Below are 8,164 nucleotides of genomic sequence, written 5' to 3' on the forward strand. Positions count from 1 at the left end.
CACTCATGTACTAGTTGCATGTTCACTGTACGTAAATGTTCTAGCAATTCAAACACCATCCTTTCCCTCCGTAACACCATTTTGTCTTTCAAAACATAATGAAAAAATCAGGTATACCACAAACAGTTTACTAGAAAGAATCGTGTGGGATGTGATATAAAATATCTTGGCACACCGTCTTGTCTGGCTTACGCAGGAAGCTTCGTCGTCTATAGTCCACCGCCCCCGCTTGAACCACACTTGCGTGCCAGTTTCTCACGGCACCGAGCGAAATTTTTTTGCCACCGCGGAAATATCTATCTCCCCGCCCCCTCCCTCCTACCAAAAGCCACATTTCCACTGTTCCTCCTTGCTTTCCAAGTTCAAACCTTCACTGTTGCTTGCTGGCAGCTCAGCCTCCTCGCCGGCGACCCTTCTTCTTGCATCGCCGCCTCCTCGCCGGCTACCCTTCTTCTTGCAGCGCCGCCTCCTCGCCGGCGACCCTTCTTCTTGCAGCACCGCCTCCTCGCCGGCGACCCTTCTTCTTGCTGCGCGGCCTCCTCACCGGCGACCCTTCTTCTTGCTGCGCGGCCTCGTCGATATGGTCAGGTAATCCACACCCCACCCACACCACCCTCCTCCTTTCCCGTCCCACATGCCCCGACTGACGGAGCGACACCTTCCACCGAAATCACTACCCCCTCCTCCAATTAAGTGCCGCCCACAGCCATTTTACATGCAGTATAACATGGAGCTGAGTAGCATGCGGCCGCACACGCGAACGAGGTTGCTATGGCTGCCATGCATGTCGACTGCCAGATCTTGGAGGAGCACCTCGTCTTCGAGGACACCGTCGACACCGCCGCGTGGTTGTCTACTTTAAAATACAGTTCGTGATGTTTTCTCGAGGCCACCGCCAGTGCCTTCTAGTGATTTGTCCTCTGTAATGTTAATATGCAATCTGATGTTCAGTTAACAGTTTGGTCCTCTGAAATGTAATGTTCAGTTAACACTTTGGTCCAACAATTGCTACATTTCGTAGTACTGTTCTCAAGCATTCTTTGTTTTGTTAACTATCTTATCTTCTAGTACATGTTTCTATTCTGCAATGTCGTGCTCAGTTAACTATTTTGGTTCATTTGGTCTGCTATCCATTCAATTGTTTGGTTCAGTTCTGCAATTTGATTTTCATTTACTGTGGGTACAATTTTGTATTGTTATGCATGTGACACTAATCGAATTTGGCTGTACTCAATACATATTCTACTGATAGTATGGCAACTCTCAGTTAACCTGATCAAGATCTTCCTTATGTGTGTCGCAGGGAAACAATGGGAGACACTGCGGTTTACCATCGAGGTTTGTTGAAGCAGGGTCCTTTGGCTAATAGCACATTATTGTGCAGTTGCAGGAATCATTCTAATATTTAGGTTTCTTACAATTTGGTCTTGCACATGTAGGTCCTGCTGTCATAGGCTTAGACCCACTGTTCGACCCATTTTGCATATGGGGAAATGAGATGTCCATGAATATCAGTCAAGTCAAGAAACTTAGAAAGATCGTTAGGATGAAGAAACTTGCAACGAATAACAGCAAGATCTTTGTTTTCACAATGAAGAACACATCAGTCAATTATAGGACGGTACCAACTCTTTTACCTTGTTTTTACCCCTTGCGCCATTTCAAAATTTACAACAGCGATTTATGCATAGCTTTGTTTTCAGTACTTTTCAAAGCAGTTCACCGATGATTACCTCTCAAACCACCTGCATGGTCAAGAGGCGAGGAAGGTATTCATTCAACACCCACTGTACAATATTGAGGTCTTGCTGAAGAGGATGAAGGTTGGGCGGGCAATTATCCATAGCCACTGGCCTAAAGTTGCAAGGACATTCAACATCACTGAAGGCTCAATATTTGCCTTCCGCTTCTGTAGTTTCCCAGATGAGATTCATCTGTCTATTTACCGTGTATGATGCTACTTTCCAAAGGTTTTTGATGCTGCATGTGAAACTTGGTGCTGTTGTGTAATGGCGTAACTGAGTGCCGAAGCTATCTGATGTAATTCGATTATGAAATCCTGGTTGCTTTTATACGGATATGAAATATCTAGCGTGTTTTATAAGAAATATCAGTTTGATTAGTACATGGAATATCAATAATAGGCTAATTACCCTGCTTATTGGGATTTTCTATTGCAAACGGTTACTCAGACAGCACCGTGGGCGATGAACTCAAACAACCTGCACGGTTTCTAGAAAGTAGGCATGTTCGATCAACTAACAATCACACACGGCTTCCGGCAACGAACTGTTTGCGCTAGGCCACCTTGCACAAACGTTTCCACACAAAGAACTGTGTGTGATATACATACAAACGGAAACGTTTTCCCTGGATTGACTGTGTGGGATGTACATAAGAACATAAACGAATTCCTTGGATGGACTGTGTGTGATATACATACCTATGGAAATGTTTTTCTGGGATTCACCGTGTGGGATGTACATACCTACGGAAATGATTTTCTTGGATTATCGTGTGGGATGTACATACCCACGGAAATGATTGGGTTTCGATGCCTCGCCCGATCGCACACGGCCCCAGCCTGGGTCCCAGGAGGGCCTCTCCCCGACGATTTATGGGTCGTGTGGGAAGGACACCCTATCGCACACACTCACTTGGCGACGGTTCCAAATGCCGTCGCGGAAAGGGGTTAAAAACTGTTTGTTTAGCACCTCGCTGTACCGGTGTTAACCATCTTTGATTAACGAGCTAGTCAAGTAGAGGCATACTAGGGACACTCTGTTTGTCTATGTATTCACACATGTACTAAGTTTCCGGTTAATACAATTCTAGCATGAATAATAAACATTTATCATGATATAAGGAAATATAAATAACAACTTTATTATTGCCTCTAGGCCATATTTCCTTCAGTCTCCCAGTTGCACTAGAGTCAGTAATCTAGATTACATAGTAATGATTCTAACACCCATGGAGTCTTAGTGCTTATCATGTTTTGCTCGTGGAAGAGGCTTAGTCAACGGGTCTGCAACATTCAGATCCGTATGTATTTTGCAAATCTCTATGTCTCCCTCCTTGACTTGATCGTGGATGGAATTGAAGCGTCTCTTGATCTGTTTGGTTCCCTTGTGAAATCTGGATTCCTTCGCCAAGGCAATTGCTCCAGTATTGTCACAAAATATTTTCATTCGACCCGATGCACTAGGTATTACAGCTAGATCGGATATGAACTCCTTCATCCAGACTCCTTCATTTGCTGCTTCCGAAGCAGCTATGTACTCTGCTTCACACGTAGATCCCGCCACGACGCTCTGCTTGGAACTGCACCAACTGACAGCTCCACCATTCAATATAAATACGTATCCAGTTTGTGACTTAGAGTCATCCGGATCAGTGTCAAAGCTTGCATTGACGTAACCATTTACGACAAGCTCTTTGTCACCTCCATAAACGAGAAACATATCCTTAGTCCTTTTCAGGTATTTTCGGATGTTCTTGACCGCTGTCCAGTGATCTACTCCTAGATTACTTTGGTACCTCCCCGCTAAACTTATAGCAAGGCACACATCAGGTCTGGTACACAACATTGCATACATGATAGAACCTATGGCTGAGGCATAGGGAATGACTTTCATTTTCTCTCTATCTTCTGCAGTGGTCGGGCATTGAGTCTGACTCAACTTCACACCTTGTAACACAAGCAAGAACCCTTTCTTTTACTGATCCATTTCAAACTTCTTCAAAACTTTATCAAGGTATGTGCTTTGTGAAAGTCCAATTAAGTGTCTTGATCTATCTCTATAGATATTGATGCCCAGTATATAAGCAGGTTCATCGAGGTCTTTCATTGAAAAATTCTTATTCAAGTATCCTTTTATGCTATCCAGAAATTTTGTATTATTTCCAATCAACGATATGCCATCCACATATAATATTAGAAATGCTACAGAGCTCTCACTCACTTTCCTGTAAATACAGACTTCTCCAAAAGTCTGTATAAAACCATATGCTTTGATCACACCATCAAAGCATATATTCCAACTCCGAGATGCTTGCACCAATCCATAAATGGATCGATGGAGCTTGCACACTTTGTTAGCACCTTTAGGATCGACAAAACCTTCTGGTTGCATCATATACAATTCTTCTTTAAGAAATCCATTAAGGAATGCGGTTTTGACATCCATTTGCCAAATTTCATAATCATAAAATGCAGCAATTGCTAACATGATTCAGACAGACTTAAGCATCACTACGGGTGAGAAGGTCTCATCGTAGTCAACCCCTTGAACCTGTCGAAAACCTTTCGCAACAAGTCAAGCTTTGTAGATAGTAACATTACCGTCAACGTCAGTCTTCTTCTTGAAGATCCATTTATTCTCTATGGCTTGCCGATCATCAGGCAGTCAACCAAAGTCCACACTTTGTTCTCATACATGGACCCCATCTCAGATTTCATGGCCTCAAGCCATTTTGCGGAATCTGGGCTCATCATCGCTTCCTCATAGTTCGTAAGTTCATCATGGTCTAGTAACATGACTTCCAGAACAGGGTTACCGTACCATTCTGGTGCGGATCATGCTCTGGTTGACATACGAGGTTCGGTAGTAACTCGATCTGAAGTTTCATGATCATGATCATTAGCTTCCTCACTAATTGGTGTAGGAATCACTGGAACTGATTTTTGTGATGAACTACTTTCCAATTCGGGAGAAGGTACAATTACCTCACCAAGTTCTACTTTCCTCCCACTCACTTCTTTTGAGAGAAACTCCTTCTGTAGAAAGGATCCATTCTTAGCAACGAATATCTTGCCTTCGGATCTATGATAGAAGGTGTACCCAATAGTTTCCTTTGGGTATCCTATGAAGACACATTTCTCCGATTTGGGTTCGAGCTTATCAGGTTGAAGCTTTTTCACATAAGCATCGCAGCCCCAAACTTATGAAACGACAACTTAGGTTTCTTGCCAAACCACAGTTCATATGGTGTCGTCTCAATGGATTTAGATGGTGCCCTATTTAATGTGAATGCAACCGTCTCTAAAGCATAACCCCAAAACGATAGCCGTAAATCGGTAAGAGACATCATAGATCGCACCATATCTAATAAAGTACGGTTACGACGTTCGGACACACCATTACGCTGTGGTGTTCCAGGTGGCGTGAGTTGCGAAACTATTCCAAATTGTTTCAAATGAAGTCCAAACTCATAACTCAAATATTCTCCTCCATGACCAGATCGTAGAAACTTTATTTTCTTGTTACGATGATTTTCCACTTCACTCTGAAATTCTTTGAACTTTTCAAATGTTTCAGACTTATGTTTCATTAAGTAGATATACCCATATCTGCTCAAATCATCTGTGAAGGTCAGAAAATAACGATACCCGCCACGAGCCTCAACACTCATCGGACCGCATACATCAGTATGTATTATTTCCAATAAGTCAGGCTCGCTCCATTATTCCGGAGAATGGAGTCTTAGTCATCTTGCCCATGAGGCATGGTTCGCAAGCGTCAAGTGATTCATAATCAAGTGATTCCAAAAGCCCATCAGCATGTAGTTTCTTCATGCGCTTTATACCAATATGACCTAAATGGCAGTGGCACAAATAAGTTGCACTATCATTATTAACTTTGCATCTTTTGGCTTCAATATTATGAATATGTGTATCACTACAATCGAGATTCAACAAAAATAGACCACTCATCAAGGGTGCATGACCATAAAAGATATTACTCATACAAATAGAACAACCATTATTCTCTGATTTAAATGAATAACTATCTCGCATCAAACAAGATCCAGATATAATGTTCATGCTCAACGCTGGAACCAAATAACAATTATTCAGGTCTAAAACTAATCCCAATGGTAGATGTAGAGGTAGTGTGCCGACGGCGATCACATCGACCTTGGAAGCATTTCCGACGCGCATCGTCACCTCTTCCTTAGCCAATCTTTGTTTAATCCGTAGCCCCTGTTTTGAGTTGCAAATGTGAGCAATAGAACTAGTATCAAATACCTAGGCGCTACTACGAGCATTAGTAAGGTACACATCAATAACATGTATATCAAATATACCTTTCACTTTGCCATCCTTCTTATCCGCCAAATACTTCGGGCAGTACCGCTTCCAGTGACCAGTCCCTTTGCAGTAGAATCACTCACTTTCAGTCTTAGGTCCAGACCTGGGCTTCTTCCCGGGAGTAGCAACTTGCTTGCTATTCTTCTTGAAGTTCCCCTTCTTCCCTTTGCCCTTTTTCTTGAAATTAGTGGTCTTGTTAACCATCAACACTTGATGCTCCTTGATTTCTACCTTCGCAGCTTTATGCATTGCGAAGACCTCAGGAATTGTCTTTTTCATCCCTTGCATGTTATAGTTCATCACGAAGCCTTTACAGTGTGGTGGCAGTGATTGAAGAACTCTGTCAATGACACTGTCATCATGAGATTAACTCCCAGTTGAGTCAAGTGGTTATGGTACCCAGACATTCTGAGTATGTGTTCACTGTCAGAACTATTCTCCTCCATCTTGCAGCTATAGAACTTGTTGGAGAATTCATATCTCTCAACTCGGGCATTTGCTTGAATTATTAACTTCAACTCCTAGAACATCTCATATGCTCCATGACGTTCAAAACGTCTTTGAAGTCCCGATTCTATGCCGTAAAGCATGGTACACTGAACTGTCGAGTAGTCATCAACTTTAGCTTGCCAGATGTTGATAACGTCTGCAGTTGCTCCTGCAGCAGGCTTTGCGCCTAGCGGTGCTTCCAGGACGTAATTCTTCTTTGCAGCAATGAGGATAATCCTCAAGTTACGGACCCAGTCCGTGTAGTTGCTACCATCATCTTTCAACTTAGCTTTGTCTAGGAACGCATTAAAATTCAAGGGAACGGTGGCACAGGCCATTGATCCATAACAACATAGATGTGCAAAAACTATCAGGACTAAGTTCATGATAAATTAAAGTTCATATAATCATATTACTTAAGAACCCCCACTTAGATAAACATCCCTCTAGTCAAATGATCACGTGATCCATATCAACTAAACCATGTCCGATCTTCACGTGAGATGGAGTAGTTTTCAATGGTGAACATCTCTATGTTGATCACATCTACTATATGATTCACGTTCGATCTTTCGATCTCAGTGATCCGAGGCCATATTTGCATATGCTAGGCTCGTCAAATTTAACCCGAGTATTCTGCACGTGCAAAACTGGCTTGCACCCGTTGTATGTGAACGTAGAGCTTATCACACCCGATCATCACGTGGTGTCTCGGCACGACGAACTGTAGCAATGGTGCATACTCAGGGAGAACACTTATTCCTTGAAATTTAGTGAGGGATCATCTTATAGTGCTACCGTCGTACTAAGAAAAATAAGATGCATAAAAGATAAACATCACATGCAATCAAAATATGTGACATGATATGGTCATCATCATCTTGTGCCTTTGATCTCCATCTCCAAAGCACCGTCATGATCTCCATCGTCACCGGCTTGACACCTTGATCTCCATCGTAGCGTCGTTGTCGTCTCGCCAGCTATTGCTTCTACGACTATCGCTACCACTTAGTGATAAAGTAAAGCAATTACATGGTGGTTGCATTTCATACAATAAAGTGACAACCATAAGGCTCCCGCCAGTTGCCGATAACTTTTACGAAACATGCACTGCAAAAAAAGACTCATCCGTGACATTTTGGGCCGAACGAAAATCTTTTCTGTCATACTTATGACACTTCTATGACGATAATTGTGACAAAACCCGGTATCATCATAGATGTGGTGGGGTCCTACTTCTATGACAAAAAATCATGACAGAAAATGGGCTTTTCGTCCTGGGCGGGTCGGAGACGCAGCTGCATGACATTCCTTGGGCCGTCCATGACGGAAAAACCGTGGTAGAAGCGAGGGCGCGGAAAATATCGGGGAGTCCCCGGTTACGTTGGGTGGTCGGGGGCCGAGCGATGCGCGTTTATCTCGTACGTATGCGCGTGTGTGCGAGGCGTTGGGCTCTAACTGAACCCGAGCTAGGCGTTGGGCTCTAACTGAACCCGAGCGATTGCACTGCAGGCTACGCGTTACTGAACCCGAGCGATCGATCGATGGCTGTTAACTGAACCCGATCGAGCGATTCCTTCG

Source organism: Triticum aestivum, chromosome 2D (assembly GCF_018294505.1).
Source record: "Triticum aestivum cultivar Chinese Spring chromosome 2D, IWGSC CS RefSeq v2.1, whole genome shotgun sequence".
Taxonomy (NCBI): Eukaryota; Viridiplantae; Streptophyta; class Magnoliopsida; order Poales; family Poaceae; genus Triticum; species Triticum aestivum.